The sequence below is a fragment of the Lissotriton vulgaris genome, chromosome 6 (genome assembly GCF_964263255.1).
Source record: "Lissotriton vulgaris chromosome 6, aLisVul1.2, whole genome shotgun sequence".
NCBI lineage: Eukaryota > Metazoa > Chordata > Amphibia > Caudata > Salamandridae > Lissotriton > Lissotriton vulgaris.
This window is the reverse complement of record NC_141694.1, coordinates 740326583-740343334: the sequence shown is the minus strand read 5'-3', so window position 1 is coordinate 740343334 and position 16752 is coordinate 740326583.

The window sequence follows — 16752 nt, the reverse complement described above, 5'->3', positions numbered from 1 at the left end:
TTAGCACCCCAAACATGCCAAAGACACTTCCTTGCATAAACAATGAACATAACCAAACCATTGTAGGGGGTCACCCTGGTAGGGGGTCCTGGTAGGGGGTCCCTTTGGGTCACACTTTTCCATCCAACATTGTGGATGTGCCAGGGTTTTGTATGCTACTCTTGTACATCACCATGTGTGCCGAATATAACCTGTTATAGTGTATGCCACCGCTCTCTCCACTACCGTCTCATATCACGCTTATGTTTTCACAGTACCCTTTGAGAGTCCAGTCCATCCCTCCCGAACCTTCACTCTCGGCCATCTTAGGCTATCCAGACATAGTTTTGTCACCTCTCCACCTTGTCCACAATGTTCGCAGCCAGTATGCCCCTACCCAGGCCCAGCGCATTCAGACTCTATACATTACCACGCTTCACTAAGTCCTCTGCGTGCTGCCAGACCAGGCGGAAGTTACCTGTGATTTGGCTTATTCCTTTCCACCAATCAAAAAGAAATAAATTGTCCAGCGTGTGAAAGGGAAACTCAGGACAAAACCATCAGAGCTCATAGGTAAGGACACTCACTCAACTACTGGGAAAAAGTGTAGAGAGGGTAATGTACTTACCTTAATTAGTAGTAAGTTGAAATCCCTAGAGGGCAGTTTTACAACTTTCATGGATTCAATTATAACCTGGCTGTTATATCAAAATTCAGACAAATGAGGCACCTTCTGCTATCATTGAGCATGTTTCACAACTACTTGAATGATATTTCCGACCAGTGGAGGTTGGCAAAAGGTGATAAACTTCAGCATTCCATACTTTGCCAGTAAAGAACCAGGTAAATAGGGGAACAACTTCTATTGTAACTTACAACTAAGATAATAAAGTGGCACAGTACATTAACTCATCAAATTACCTGTTAATTAAATAGTAATATAATGTATTACATTAATTTAATTAATATATAACACTGCCTAAAGAAATATTTTAAAATTCTGGGAGGAATGCTTTTCCGTGGCAGAGGTGGGGGGTGCACATGGGGGGTACCTATGGTACCCCCTGCATTTCACAGCACAACATGACAGGCACCGCACGGTGCCTGTCATGTTGTGCTCTGAAACGCACAACAAGCATTTTTCACATTGCTGCAGCCGGTGCTTTAAGCACCGTCCGCCGCAATGTTTAAAATACGGGATGCACCCGCCACTGTGGCAGGTGCATCTAATTGGGGGCCCGGTTCCTCCACCCAAGTGGCGGACGGTACCGGCCCCCGACAGGATGGCAGACGGACTTTGTCCGTCCGCCATCCTAATGGACCCCTTAGTTTCTAAATACAATGATTTTATTCTTTTGTGGGGTGTGTGTTTGTATTAGCATTTCCCTCTCGACATCTCTCCTTCAATTTTATCAAACCGCTCCCATTTAGGAACGTATTTCCCATTTTACAGCCACTCCCTTTGGCCCCCCCACATTTACTACTGAAACACTTACCTAGCTATACAGTCAATCAGTCAAACAGCTTTTATTTCTTCTAAAAGTATCATAAAAAACACAATACCATATAATACAACAGGTATACAATCTCATATAAATATAAAAAAAGCACTCAGCAGCATAATAAATGTATAGCTAAAACTACTAAAAATTAGTTAAGAAAAATAGTCTTTATTAGGTCAAGGACATTGACATTTCAGTCCTTTCTCACTTCATATGAGGTTCACAGCGAACAAATATCTACTATTTTCAAACACTATCATATGTGACATATCAGTTTTTAAACTTCATAGTGCATCTGAAAACGCATTGGTGTTATCCATTTGATTCTCATGAGAGCATATGCTGGGGAAAAGAATAACATATGCACAATATTTTCTTTAGTGTTCAAAGTGCGCCAAGTGCAATTAATTTCCCCTCTACTATTGGGCCAAAAGACAATTTGGCCATGATTGAGTTAATCTGAAGAGTATCGAAACTGAACTTCATTAAAAGTGTCTTTGCTAGTTGGTGTTCTATAGTATCCAAGTAAGGCTCAAAACTTGGCAATGGTTTAAAACTTAAAAATTGTGCGGAGATTCTTCCCAATCTGAGTTTGAGATGTACACTGTTTAATAATTATTCTCAATAGGCGCATTTCAAATCATTCTTAGAATGTGCTCTCTATACAGAGACAACCACTGTGGTGCAGATCTCAGCTTATTGCTTATGTGAGTTGTTTTGATAATGTAGATGTACTGCAAAATTAATCCACACATTGAAGAGAACAAAATAGAAAAGGAGTCTCAACAATTAATGTCATTCCATTGATAAGTCTTTCAGTCTTTTAGTGTTTGTCATGCTAGCAATGTTCCACTCATTCCCTCACAAGTTATTTTGCCCATTCATGGCCCTTACACTGTCTTTATCATGAGCTATAAAGTATGATGATATGGTGTATGTATATACATATCTTTAATCTAGAGATCTTGATTTATGAACCATAATTGAGTCAGATAAAGAAATGGCCTGCTCAAAAAGAATCAGTAATGTATACCCTATACTTTCTGTGTTTAAAAAACAGGCCTTCAGATCAGACTAGTAATAGCCCCCTTTCACTATCTCAAACAAAAATCACAATACAGTTTAAGGGTTACTTAGAGTCATTCCTTCTAGCACTTTCAAATGTGCTCACTTTTGCTCCCAAATACAGTATCAGTCCCCTCAGTTGCAAGACTGTACAATCAAACTTTTTTTTATCATCTACTCTGCCATATAAAATAAATCTGAATTGAATGGTTGTAGGTTTACTGTCCTGTTTAATGTATGAAGTATATGAGAATTTATATAGTAGACACAAACTGGCAAAAATATGTCTCCAAATCTGTAGAAGAAGTATGAGACAATGCTGTATCCTACAAAGGGAACTGTGAAAATGGAAAACCTTAGTCTTGTAAACTTTTTGAATGTTTTCATTGTTGACAGTTTTCTGGTAAATGACCTGTTGTTATTTGGGAACAGGGTACTTTGTATGAGGTTTCTATATAGTTAAAAAGTTTACCAATGACAGAGCTTCCCTCAAGGCCAGTTTTTCCCCTTTAGAGATGTTTATTATTTCTCCTTCATGTAAATAAAACTACCCCCATGCTCTTTTTTTCATATCATATTCCCATGAAATGTGACTAGCTATAATGTTTTTTAGTGGGCCAGGAGCCTAAAAGTGCCTTAAAATAACAATAGTGAGTTTCAGGGATGCTAGTGGTTTTATATTTCTGGGTAAGTCCCTTGGACCCAGTTGGTGTAAGCTGGTATAATAGAGGATCTTGTGGTAAAAACAAACAAAAATGTACTAAAAAGTGTTGAGTATATATTTACAAATTGTGAAATAGATTGAAATTTCATCAAAGAATTTATGTTCCAAGAGATCAGCCTATTTGTGTTTTAGAATTCTATGAGGTGCCAGAAATCAAATAGCAGAAAAGGTGAGGGACTGGGTTCGTCCAGCCGGTGGATCAATGACAGAAAGAAACATATGTGCCTGTGTCCAATTTGTTCTAGCAGTAACATATGTCCTGAAACATGAACTAATCTCAATATTAGTAGACATACATATTTGTATAAATGTATGTGTGCATGTATTTACATATGTGTCTGGCATTTCTACAGAAGAAACTCAGCTGAAAGGCAGCAGAGGAGTAGCTGTATTATGACAGTGAAAGTTAAACTAATTAATATTGCTTACTAATGAAATTGTGGTCTTAAAACGTGCATGTTTTGGCTCTTTTTTAAATTGACCACAGTTGATGTGGTCCTAAAGGTCTTTCTATATCTTATATGCATAGATGAAGATTACCTCATTCTGGATCAGGGTATTCTGCCCTCTTTGGTAGCACTAAAATAGCAATTAGGATTATTTCTAGCATAAAAATAAATCTAAAGGTTTTAACAAGCAGTTATTTGTGTCTGGGTTATGCATTTCAAAAGACAGCTTAGCATAACATCTGATTCATGAGCATGACCTTTTCCCTTATTTCATTCCCTTCAAAGAAAACACAAAAGTTAACACATTACCTATGTTTACCTCATTACTTTAAGATGGCCATGCTTAAAAGCCTCAGAGGTTCAAAAACTTGTATATCTCATAATTGTAGGACAAGAGATTGTGGAATGTTAGACCTGTCAGCCTTAGGGTGGCCTTCCCCAAATATTTTGCCCTTCTCTCCTTATTTTTGTTGGTTTTTGGACTCCGCACATTTTAGCACTGCTACCCAGTGGTAAAATGTAGGGGCTCACTCCCTAAAACATGATAACATTGGCTTATCCCTCAATTGGCATATTTAAATGATTGGTACGTCCCTAGTAAAGTGGTACTACATGTGCCCAGGGCCTGTAAATTAAATGCTACTTGTGGTCCTGAAGCACGGATTGTGCCACCCAATTAAGCAGCTCTATAAACATGTCTCAGGTCTGACATTGCAGCCTGTGTGTGCAGTTTTAAACTGACATTTTGACACGGCAAACAAACCTTTTACCAGGCCAAAACCTTCCTTTTTAATGCATATGAGTCATCCCAAGGGTCGACCCAGGACAGCGCAGTGGGAAGGGCACAGTGTAATCAAAAAGTTGGACATGTACTTTCACTCCTGCAAGACCTACCTATCCCATAGGATGACATTATAGTAACCTTATTATATTTAAGTAGTGATAATATTCCAATGAGAGCAGGTAAGCAGTTCATGTTTAGAGTCTTAGGAAATGTCATGAAAAATCCTCTCTCATAGTGAAGTTCGATTTTCCATTACAATCATGAAAATGTTGCTTTAAGAAATTTGCCATTTTTCTGCTTTAGCCATTAAGTGTCGGTATACTGTCTCTTGATCACATGACTGGATGTAATCGACAGGTTTTGTGTAATCCTCCTAGGTAGCCACACTCAATAGAGAACTTCGGTATGCCTGTAAGGGCCATCACTGGCAGGATGGAAGGGCAGAGCTCAACACAGCTCTGCTTACAATTGAGTAGGAAGCATCCTGCCTCCACATAAAAGTCTGCATGCCTCTTACTGTTAGTCTGAAGCCAGGGCAGGGACAACACAAAGCCTATCCACTTCAAAGGGAACTTCTGGAAGCTCTTCTAGCTTACAGAGGAAGAGCACCAGGTATAAATATTGGACCTCAGACCCCAGTGCTATTTACGCTTTTGGACCTTTGGATACCCTGCCAGGAAGAAGGTTTGCTGTGCTGCTGAAAAGAAAACCACTCTGCTGGACTACTGTCCTGAAGGACTGCTGCCCTGCTGACCTGCTGCCTGCTGTCCTCTTGCCTAGGTAACAAGGACTGGACCTGCATCTGTTGAACCCAGGGCCCCAAAGTGTCTCCAAGGGCTAGTTGGCAGGCCTTCCCACTGGAGCCTCAGGTACAGAAAGCTCCAACAAACTTGAATCCAGCATCTGGACTCCTGGACTCTGCCATCTGTAAGTCCTATCTAGCCAAGTGGTGCCACCCTAGTCTCGGACCCTTGGAAGTGATCCTACAGGCGCTCTGCCAGCCTATCTGTGGAGCCAGCAGTCCAATGCATTTCCTCCCCTCCGCAATTCAGCCCCAACCAGAACCGATGTATTGCCTCTGCTCCAAAGGTTCTCCCAACACAAGGACTCAGCATCAACCTTGCAGTCCGAATGAGAATCGTTGACGATGTAGGTTCTCGCATCACAGCCTCTCAGCTCCACAAAAGCAATTTGTTGTATTGACTTTGCAACACATCCCCGATGACAGACTTTGCTTTGCAAGCCCTTGTCAATGGAATCCTCAATGACGATGCAGGACCTAGCACTGCCTTGGCTGTGTGATGCATGCTAGATACAGGACCTCGCAATGCTCTGCAACAGGTTCTATGATACTCTTGATCAGAAGGTCTACCTGGTCTCTGTAGCTGGCCCTCACTCCATCATGGTTGGCCTGAATGTGTGACTTTATCTTAGTCCAGTGAGATCAGGTGTCCACAGTTGGCACTTTGGGGTTTTTGGTACTCTTTTTACTAAAATCAATAAACCTGCATATCTCTAGTTCTAATGACTGAAATTTTGTCATTTTGCCCTTATTTTTTTAATTAAAAATTACTCTGTATCTAAACTGTTGTGAAACCTTTTTGTGGTATCTTTTCGCAGTGTTACGGTTTGATGTCTTGCACAAATACTTTACAAATTGCTTCTAAGTTAAGCCTGACTGCTCTGTATCAAGCTATCATGCAGTTGAGCACAGGTTAATTTAGGGTTTACTTGTCACTTCACACTAACAAGGATTGTGTTTTGTAGTTGATTAGGGATTTAACCTTCGCAACCAGGCACCCATTTACTTACATGCATAATATGTTTACGATACTGACCAAGGTAATGTGGACTTTCTCTGATTCTCCATCAATTTAAAAAATTGTTCACTTCCACAGACCAATCAATGCCTTCAGATAAGCTTTTTTCAATTTTATTGCGTAGTATTAGAGCTAGAAAGAGGATTTATCACGTGCAAAGGCCAGAATATTTCAGTGCCCTATAATAAGGAGACCCAAAACATTTTTAAAAGCTAATATTATTGTTTATTCTCTGTGATTAGAACTTGATTTGTGGACATGAAGCGGCAGTAAACTGATAAGTTCGCAGACTTGGGATATAGATAGTCTTATAGTCATTATATATTGGAGCAGACCGGGCCTAGAGGATCTAGCAGTTATTCATTGCCTTACATCTAATGACAATATGATCCGTCTAGTATTGCTTACTGTTCAATGTATTTCACTAGATATTAGAATTAACCTTTGGCCAATACGGTCCTCTTAATGAGTGCTCATCAAATGAACTGAATGAATCAAATTAATTGAATGGTCAGGTTGTTTATGGCTAAATGGGAATTGCAAGATATGTGTTTTTTTTCACCCTCAGGGATTGCAGTGTACACATTTTCTGGTGTTACAAATCTAAAACATGAAGTTGTAAATAACTGAATTCTCTGATATGATAAGAATATAAATGTAATTTTGGAGACAGTACTCCTAAAAGTGTTATGCTAGGTGATTAATGTATTTTATTGCTGTGAGTTTGTCCAACCTTAGAAGGACAGAACAACAAATATGCAAGTGTAAAGTAGTCCACAAAAGCTCAAAAAAATGTATGTGCATAGATAATTCTCTCCAAGTCCATGCATTACCAGTCAAGAACTGGAAACATTAAAGACTCCTCCAACCTGTCCAACTTGAGTCCGATTCTAATAGAAGATCTTGGGTAGAATTGAACAGTGATCTTTGTTTTGCAAGCACATAGGTGTTCTATTCACTAGTTTGCCCCTTCTTCTGTTACTAGGCCTAAAAGAATCAAGTCTAAGTTGCTCAGTCTCTGTCTTAGGTGGCACATTTTGCATTTTTTAACAGCTTGATATTGAAGTGGGCCTAGATTTAGAGCTTAGACTGATGACGCCAAATGACCTACCATTTGAACTAATGGGCAAACATATATGTGCAAATAATTAGGCAATTCAAAGAAATCTTTTCAGATAGTTGTCAACTTCAACTCATGGGTTTGATGTGTGCAGATTAATGAAGTCAGAAAAAATCCCAGAAAATTCAATAGATTGAGTTGGGGTGAGAGATGTTTTGGCTGATTTATAACAAAACCAAAGCAAAGAATAGAAGTTTAGAATAGTGTCCGGGTAGCCCAGAATAAAATGCTATGAGATCTAAGATTTTCAATTACCAGCATTAGAAGCTTGGTGAAGCACCAAAGGGTTATTGGAAGACTAAAAGAAAGGGTGCTGAATTCATAAAATGAGTCTTCCTATTGAAACTGAAGGAGTTTTCCATGGGGTTAGGCTGGGGGAGGGTGCAGACTGACAGGTAAGTGTTGTAAATATAATACGCAGAATCAAAGCTTTATCTTGAGTTAAATTTAATTCCAATAAAAACACCCAACAAAAGACAACTACAAAAACAAAAGAAAGAAAGAAAGAAAGAGATAACCCAACAAAGTTAAAGAATCAGGTTGCCTGAAATCAATACAAAAAGAATTCAAACAGAAGCAATATAATCCTTAAGATACACAGGTGCCCTTCTTTCCGCTGCCTCCCTCAAAACAGGAGAAGAACCCAACAACCCATCTCCTCCTCTTCCATCACCACCTTCACCCACCAACCCATCAAGCACACACCTGCTTAAACCACCAACACCATCATTTTCCAAGGCGAAACGCCAGCTGTTTCATTCTCCTCTTGTAAATCCAGCTTCGACTTTCCATTCTTCCTCTGATACAAAGCAACACGCCTCAAATTCCACGTCTGCCCATTCACTAACTTAACCCAATTTCCACCAACAGCTTTAACCTTAAACAGACCTCAAAAAATTAGGGGTCGATTCCGATTCGGGAAAAAAAACGTCCGTACGATTTGTATCCGGAGCCCTCTCCGTACGAATCGTACCCGTCCGTCCGAGTCGCGAAGTACGATCCGCATTCCGTGAATCCGTCCGAATTGTCACGATCCGTACGTATTGCAAGGCTGAAATCGTGAACCGTACGACTCGTACACATACCGTACGACTCGTACACATGCCGTATGACCCGACGAGTACGATTCGGACCGGGGTATGAGGACGCAAATCGTACGGTCCATGTCAGGTAAGGGCGAGTCGTACGGAAAAGCACACAAACACATACACACCGTACGGTCCGTACACCCCATGATCGCAGGGGTACGCACCGTACCCCTGCGGTCATGGGGTGTACGAGCCGTATCCCCATTGTACGATTGGTGTACGATCGGTGTACGAGCCGTACCCCCATTGTACGATCGGTGTACGAGCCGTACCCCCATCGTACATGGGGTACGGCTCGTACCCCCATCGTACTTGGGGTACGGCTCGTAACCCCATCGTACATGGGATACGGCTCGTTCCCCCATCGTACACGGGGTACGGCTCGTACACCGATCGTACAATGCGGGTACGGCTCGTACACCGATCGTACAATGGGGGTACGTACCGTACCCGGGGGGCCGTTCCGTACCTGTTTCGGCACGAACTCTGCTTTTATGGCTGTTTTCAGCTCCTGTAGAAAAAAGGTTGTACGGTGCGTACCGGACACTTATCGTACTTGCTGGGTCATAAAAACCAGCCGCGAACTGTACAGATGTCGCGTACAGCGGGTTCCGAGGAAGAATTGTACGGAGATTAGAGTCGTACGGTGTCTTGTACGACTCGTACGGAGTACGGCTCCTGGTACGAATCGTACTTCGTCGTCGTACGTACGTGTTAAGACCAGGCTTAAACTTTACCCAATCACCCACATTGATGAACAACTTTCCAGCTTTCCCATCAGACACTGCATTATGCATAATCTTAGACTCAGAAATGTTCCGCATCCAAGCCGGAAGCAGTTTTGTTCCAGCTACTCTACCACGCATCATCTCAAAAGGACTCGCACCGAAACTACTATTAAAAGTTGTCCTGTAGGCCCACAATATTTCAGTCACAGAATCCACCACAGACAAACGAGAGTTGTGTGCCAACTGCATGGTACCTTTCACCATTCTATTTAGACGCTCCACCAACCCATTCCCTTGTGGGTTGTACAATGAACAACAGGAATATTTGACACCAACAGAATTCAAAAACGCCTCCATCTCAGAAGAGGTAAACTGCGTGCCGTTATCAGACAGAATACCAGATGGAAAACCCTCTCTTTTGAAAATCTCTGTCAAAATACCAATAGTAGCAGCAGTGGTAACCAAACTCATAAAAGCCACTTCAATCCACTTGGGCTTCACATCCACCAACACCAATGCAAATTTCTGACACTGCGGCAAAAATGTAAATGGACCAATAAAGTCCAAACAGACCTTTTCCCACACTTTCTCTGCCGAAGCAATATGCGGCGGCTCTTTAGAAACACCCAAACCTACCCTCAAACTCTTCTCCGACTCCATAGAAGCCAAACAACGCTCCACCCAATCCTTCACTTCTGAATCCAGGTTCGGACACCAATAATTCTCCTTCAATCTTTTCATCGTCAAAGTTTTCCCCAGATGCCCCTCATGAGCCAAACTAATTAACCTGCAACGCAAACCACAGGGAGGAACACATTTATCATTCCTCATGATGATACCATCAGCAGTCACAGACAGCTCATCCACAATTTTCACAAAAGGCCTTACAAACACTGGTAACACACCCCCTCTCTCCGAGAACCATCCTTGATCATTCTGACAACATCACTCAACACAACATCCTCCTGCATATGCTTATACCACATGTTCCTTTGAATAACATTCGCATACGACTCCAAAGCATCATCCACATTCGCCACGACCTCCTCCGTCGGTAACTCCACCACCAAACTCTTCTTGTCTGGTAAACGTGACAAACAGTCCACCACCCGGTTGCGCCACCCAGACACATACTCAAATTTACAATCAAACTCTTGTAACTTGACTGCTAACCGAGCTAGTCGCCCAGAACAATTTTTAATTCCTCCTGGACACAGAACCTTCAACAAGGGTTTCTGATCTGTACGCAATGTAAATGGACTCCCCACAAAAATACCCTAAAGTAATTGGTTGCCCATGCCGCCGCCAATGACTCCCTTTCAATCACTGCATAATTTCTTTCAACCTCAGACAATGACCTGTAGGCAAAAGCAACCATTTTCTCCTCTTTTCCATGTCTCTGTGAAAAAAACAGCCCCAATCCCAACAGCACTGGCATCCACAGTCACCCCACACTCTAAGCCAGACTTAAATGGAGTTAACACCCCAGCATGTGTGATATCATGTTTAACCAAGTCAAAAGCTTCCTGCTGTTGAACCTCCCAAATGAACTTCCTCCCACGCCTCAACAACTCTCTCAATGGCTCGGTCTTCTGTGCAAAATCAAACACAAACTTTGCATAATATTCCACAAGACCCATAAAGGATCTTAATGAATATCTGTCATGTGGAGCTTGGGCATTGACAATGGCACTCACCAAATTCTCTTTCAGTTTAATTCCCTCACTAGTGACCAAGTGACCTAAGTACTCAACTTCTCTAGTAAAGAACTTACACTTCTCCCTACGCAATGTCAACCCCGCCTTAGCCATGCACCCAAGAACTTTGGCCAATGACAGATTATGTTCCTCTTCACTCGCCCCAAACACCAACACAACATCTTGAAACACAACTGCTTTCTTCACACCTGCAAGAATTGTGTTCATCAACTGTTGAAATACACTCGCTGCCGAACATAAACCAAACGGAAGCCTAAAAAACTGAAATGTACCCTCACCAGTAATAAACAAGGTTAAATTCCTAGACTGCGAGGCTAAGGTGACTTGATGATATGCACTCGGCATATCCAGTTTTGTAAAAAACTTGGCACCATTCAACATCAATATCAATTCATTATTGTTCGGAAGCGGAAATCTGTCCATGATTACATTCTCATTTAAACTTCTTAAGTCCACACAAAATCTCAGTGAACCATCGGCCTTCTTGGTTATAACAACAGGAGACAACCAATCCGTAGCTTCAATAGGTTCTATCACTCCATCATCTAACAACTGTTGAATAATTTCTTTGACCTTTCCTCTTGCCGCAATGGGAACCCTTTCTTGCCACATGTTTCACTTGGACAGAATACTTCCTCAACTTTATGTTCATACCCATTGTATTGACCCAATCTGGTTTTAAAGACAGCCTTATGTTGTTCCAAAATAGCATCCAAACTTAGATTGTCAACAGCCAACACCGGAACCTCTGATCTCGGATCAACCTTTATGCCCAGGTCAAATTGATGTGGCCAACCCAAGATAGGCGGACCTTCCTCAGCCAAATACAGCTTCCCTTGTGTAGCTCTTCCTTGAAAACAAATGTCAGCGTCCAAACATACTAGGACACTTATATCATTGCCTTGGTAAGATTTCAAAGCAACATCCGTCGAAGCCTCTTTAAACAGAACTTGTGGAACAATAGTGCAGAGTGATCCGGTGTCCACCATCAGCGACACTTTCCTGCAGTTCAACTCAAAATCTGCTTTAGGACGCACCCTCCTCCGCTCATCTCCCACACCTCTTGCAACTTCTTCTCCACCATCGACAACTATAACTCTATACGAAGTTTGTGCCCCTTCTACTGCATTAACTTTACTTCCTTACTGCTTACACATTCTCGCCAGATGTCCTCTCTTCCCACACTTTAAACAGTCTTTTCCCTCTGTAAAGCACAATTTCGATTCAGCTAGATGATAGCTACTCCCACATCTTGCACACTGCTTAACAACACCTTTTGTAGACACTTTGCTCCATTGCCTCTGAAACCTATTCTTTCCACTGGCAACCACATCACCCTGATATTTACTCTTTACAGCATTAATTGCATCTTCCAGAGCTGCCACATCATCATCCTTTACTTTATTTGAGGTGATCTTCATTTCCCTCATACATTTTTCTGACTCCTCTACAACCTTGGCAATGGCTATGGCGTCCTTGAGTGTGTTGGATTGCTAGCAGCCCAGAGCCTCTCTTGAGTCTTTTTGCAAGCACATTGAACAATCAATTGATCCCTTATTATTTCTTCGAGCATCTGTCCAAACTCACACTTCGCTGAAAGCTCTCTTAACCTCACAATGAAATCATCAATAGATTAATTTGCACGTTGTGGTTGTGTATAAAATTTGTGTCGCCTCATCACCACATTTACCTGCTTTGAAAATGTATTTTGCAATCTCAACACTGCCTCCTTATACACATCCTCCATTGCTCCTCCTTGCGCATTTCCTTCTGGTGGCAAAAATTTTAAAATATGTTGGCCTTCCTTTCCTTAAGACCCCAGTAGCAAAGCCTTCTTCCTCACAGGAGGAAACTTAGTGCCATCCAACGCTATCAAATAATTTTCAAAGCTCTCTATCCACTCCTCCCATTCAATGGACGGCTCTCCAGGTGCCATCAAAAAAGGTGGTGGTACTGCAATTGCATTGCTGATATCCATTTTCGACTTTCCCACTAGGTTGCAGCAAATTCCACTGAAAGCTTGTCTTGAAAATCAAAAATTAAAAAAAAAAAGATTTAATTATTTCAATTCTCAACTTTTCCACCAGGTGGCAACGCACTCCACACAAAGCTTGTTTAAAAAATATATTTGACTGCTTCACATTGTTTCCTCCACCAATTAGAGCATTTGTTGTTGCCCAGGTCTACACGACCAATGAAATGTCACTTTACTTGTGCATTGCACCAGGAGTTAATCCCAGAAACAAAAAGGCTTGCTCCATGCACATCATAAGTTGTGTCTTATACTTTTTAAACCCTTGTTCAATGCGCAACAGTATGTTGTTTGTATCTTCTGCGCTTCGCTCCCAACAGGCAACAGCCCACCAGTATTTTCGCCGTGGACACCTTGCCTCATAGAAACATTGTGAGCCACTCAATGTATTAAACAAGTGCACACACCTGACAGACAGAGAGTACTCTTCATATCCTTCGCGCAGCTCTGTTGTTGACTCTGCGTTGACCCGTTGACCCTGACAGTGCTTATCACTGCTTGAACTGCCGCTTGACACCGCACTCCAGCTTCATACTATTGGTTACCTTTTATAGCTGGCACAGAAACCTCCCAACCTTATCTTGGTTTGTTTTATTTTGTGCGTGCGATTAAACAGAGAGCTGACAGTTCCTGCCTCCTTCCCTGCGCAGCATGGAATCTTCATGAATTCAAATGCCGCACTTCGATCTACTCCACTAGATTTATTTACCTCTGCGCATTACTTTACATTAATGCTTTTGATGCTAGCAGCTTATCACTAATACACTAGCAAGTCGCTTCACTGCATAACGTTTATAAATGCGCTTACTTGAGTCAGTCTTTTTATCACAGACCGGGATCTCTCCGTTTCGATCCGTTTGTAATCAGCAGCCTTTGTAGCCTTTCACTTGTCACTGCCATAGACAAGCACTAAATTCAAATTACTCACAATGCTGCTGTTATCACGCTTGTCTGTGCAACTTGAGTAACTGTCTCACTTCAGCTCACACGCTTCGGTTCAATTTTTCGTTCCAGGTCAATCTATCTCCTGCTCCTGCTCCTTGCAACGACTGGATGTCGCCAAAAATGTTGTAAATATAATACGCTGAATCAAAGCTTTATCTTGAGTTAAACTTTAATTCCAGGAGAACCCAGAACAAACCCTACCAGGCACCGCTGGCTAAACTGTCACTGCCCTATGAGATGATGACCTCACATAAGGAACCCTAAGTACCTCATGGGTGACATCAACCAGCCTAGCATAGTAGATTCTATTACATTCTAACAGTAAGCATCCTTAGGTCCAAAATAACAATCCAATCCAAAAGCTGATGTCTACAGGATGAACCAATTGAACTAGCAAAGGTTTTTTACTTACCTTTTTGTTATTCTTCTTTACTAAGAAAAGATTGCTTTGTAAGCTGCTGGACTGAATGTCATTAGTTATATCACATCCTTTGACAATATTTCCTTAATATCTTGAGTAAACAAATAAGAACAGGTTAAAGAAAGAAGCAAGCTACATGGTAATAAAAGTTTCAACAAAGTTGCTAAAATATTTTATCAGATAGCTTGTGACTGTCTGGAATGTCCATCTGTTATGATGTTGGTGCCATATGTGTGAAAACAAAGAAATTCTACTGGCCCATAAAAAAAACACATTTGGCAAATCATGTTTATCAAAGTTGTGCATTGCCAACATAACTGAAAGTACTCACTAATTTGGAAACTGTCTCCAAACATAATATCCATGGCTGATAGACCTATTTCGGAAGATGCTAACTCAGTTAACTTGGGGGTTCAATTTCATAAGCAAGCATTTTTGTCATTTTTAGGAAATCACCCAAATGGTGTTGCTGATAACTTAAATGAGGCATTAGATTCAGTTAGGCAATTATGATGGATCAATTGTGGCTTACTCTCTTTTGATTTTTCTTCGATCTCAAAGTCTTTCATAATTGGGCATACTGAATCCAATATTTTTTCCAGACCAGGCTCTATTGATCCCCTTCTTTGGATAGAGTTTGGTGTCTATAGCAAACTTTGTTGGAACTTGGTCTGCAATAGTAGGACTAGGACATTCTCATTTTAAATTGTACCTTATAACCTTGTCTAAAGGTCTTCTCATTCTTGCACAAATGTACTCTTCAACAGGTGAAATGATAGATCAATCTTTTGCTAGAGGGTGAAATAGGATCAAATGATGATTCCTTAATATCAGTATGCATCTGAAAATCTCACTTTTATCTGGACATTTTGAGGATCTTTTGAGTTTGTTTTCAGTAGGTCAACGAAAAGGATTGATTCTGAAAAGAAATGGAATCTGGTCTTTCTGCCATTTGACTTTACCAGAGGATTTTTTTGAAGGCAGGCCACCAATGTCATCAGGGGATGGGGCATCCTCAATGACAGTTCTGATGCCATCAGAATTCTTATCATCAAGCAATTTTATTTTATTAATTTTCCTGTGTCTTTCTTCTAAATGTCACTTTAAGCTTTGTTTGGTATTTGGTGTGGTAGAAATGTTAACTACATGGGAAGTTGGGATTTTATTTAATCTAGTATTGGTTGTACTAATTCTACTAATATAAACATTTGGGTCTGGGTAAAATATTATCTTTGACAATTCTTTCTACATCCTGGACAATACCCTTCATTTAATATTTGACTCTTACATCTAACAGCAGTGTTGATAAATTGTTTTAAATTTTCTATGAATACTTCTTCACTCATACTCATCTCTTGATTCTGAGAAAGTTCAATCATGTTTATAAACATTGCAGTAATAGCAATGTCCGAATTAAGGTTTGAACAGCGGGTTTCTACTGCAGACAATAAAGGTATTTCATTTTGAATATGAAAGACCAATGTGGTAGATTGGGCTTAAAATATGGACAGGAGACAAATTCTGCGGAAGGAAAAGTAGGGGTGGGTGAAGCTTGCGTAATTTGCTTTAGCCTAGTTTTGTGAAATTAAAGCAAAATTATATTGAATAACCTGAAGAGCATGATCCAGCATGTAACAATATATTCTTATTGAAAGAAGCGCCCTTGTGTCCCAAATAGAACAGAGGATGCAGCATATGCTGAGAAGCAGTAGCACCCATTTGCTGCTCGCACTTGCTAAGTTTGTTGTGCATGTGCTTCTGCAGAAGGATGTTCGTGCGAAATTATTCATAATTATGCAAACTGCCAAAAATGCATACATTTCAGTAATTAGCTCCAAAACAGTAGCGTAAAATTACAGAATACGCCATCATAATAAAAAATTTGCCCAGGCCGAAAACACATGAAACTGGAGCCAGAATTTGAGCTACGAGATCTCTACCACCACTCAGCTGGCAAGCACTGAAAGAAAGAAATGGCACTTGAACCACAGAAGGTGTGCCATTTCACTATCACATTGAGGCCCCCGAGAGGCTCAACACAAACTCCAAATGCTTCATTGAAAAAAAAACAGTTAAAATAATGCTTTAAGTGTTGTTGACAATAAAAAAAGACTTATGCTCTGAACCAGGGTTCTTCAAAGTCGGTCCTGGAGTGTCGGATCCATGACAGATTATTAAAATAACTTAATTTATCTAAATGGGGATATGCTAAAAATCTGTCATGGATATAGACCCCCAGGACCGACTTTGGCAACTTTGGCGAACCCTGCTCAAACAAAGCGAACATTTGAACAAATGTGAAAGCAAGTAATAACAAAGCTCACTTAACACACTGCAAGCGGCAAGAAAGATGTAGATCTAAACAATGTTTGGTCTA